Source organism: Rhea americana, unplaced genomic scaffold (assembly GCF_003343005.1).
Source record: "Rhea americana isolate MKP2758 unplaced genomic scaffold, rheAme1 scaffold_484, whole genome shotgun sequence".
Taxonomy (NCBI): Eukaryota; Metazoa; Chordata; class Aves; order Rheiformes; family Rheidae; genus Rhea; species Rhea americana.
The window spans coordinates 207,235-208,459 of NW_028186628.1; the positions used below are offsets into that span (position 1 = coordinate 207,235).

A 1,225-nucleotide genomic window follows, 5' to 3' on the forward strand; every position below is an offset into this window, starting at 1 on the left:
AGGGGACCGGCGGCTTCGCGCCCCCTCCGGAGCGAGGCCCGCGCGGCGAAGGACCTTCCGCGCCGCCGCGGTTTTGCGTGTGTCCGTGTCTTAATTTTTTTTCCCCCACGCAAGACGGTGACGAGAAAAAAAAATAAAATAAAATAAAACGACACCGCTGAGAGATGCCGTCAGTCCCGCCTGATTTCCAAAGCAAAGGCCTGGGCTCGTGCCCGGAGCAGCGCCGCAGCCCGTCCCGGCACCGGCCCACCTCCCCGGCGGAGCGCGGGGAGCAGGACAGGGCAATTCTTTATTTTTTCTCTTTTTTTTTTTTTTTTAAGCAAAACCACACAAAACCTGCCGCGGAGACCGGGGCGCGCTCGTCGCCCGCCCCGGCCGCTCGTTTTCGCCGGGTTTCCGGAGGGTTTCCCGCTGAGCGACAGCTTCGAAAAACGCAGCTCTGGTTCCGTTTCGGCGGCATCCGAGGACGTTTTCAGGCGCTGAGCTGGAAGCTGCATCCGTGCGGCGCCTCCTTGGAGCGAGCGCCAAATCCGACCGCGACTTTCCGCTCCGCGCGGGTTTCGGGGCGCGCGGCCGGGAGCAAGCCGGGAGCGAGGCAGCTTTGCGGAAGGCAGCGGGAGCGGCTCCGGGCTTTGTCCAGCACGGGACGAAGAGGGGCGTCCGGGCAGGGTTTGTGTCGTTTGGCAGCAGCGGGCGGACGGGCGAGGGACCCGCTCCGGAAGCCGTGCCGAGCTCGTCGCAGTGATTTCGGGGGCAGGGCGGCTCCGCTCCGTCGCCGATGCCCGGCCCGGCCGCGCTGGCGCGAGCCGCCGGCGAGSGAAGGGAGCTTCTCCGTTTCCCTCGTGTCCTTTTCCCTTTCCACCGAACCATCCCAGAGCTCAGCCGGTTTCCCAAGCAGCTCCCCCGTATCGTTCAGGGCCTCGAAATCTTCCCTGTTTCAATTGCACTCTTAAACACAAATGAGCAACGTATTCCTATTTTTCTAATTTAAAGCTTTACCTCTTGCAGGGTGGGAACGGGTGGCACGCCACGGGAGATTCAGATTTCTTTACAAATTTTGCTCGGTAACAAACGGACGGATTCTAGACTTTTTTTTCCCCCGCCCATTTCTCAGCTTCCCAGTGCAAACAGAGCAGCCGGTCGGCCGGRGAAGGCAGCCCACCATCCCGCCGCAGCGACGGGGCGGAAACCGCGGGACCCGACGCCCAGCGCGGGGTCCCCTCCG

The 1,225-nt window shown here is 62.7% G+C and overlaps 1 protein-coding gene across 1 annotated transcript in view; it reads right to left on the reverse strand.

Annotated features, from left to right (window-relative positions):
• MEF2D (myocyte enhancer factor 2D) overlaps positions 1-1,225 on the reverse strand; it is an 18,351-nt gene that overhangs the window by 2,271 nt on the left and 14,855 nt on the right. The window lies entirely within an intron of this gene.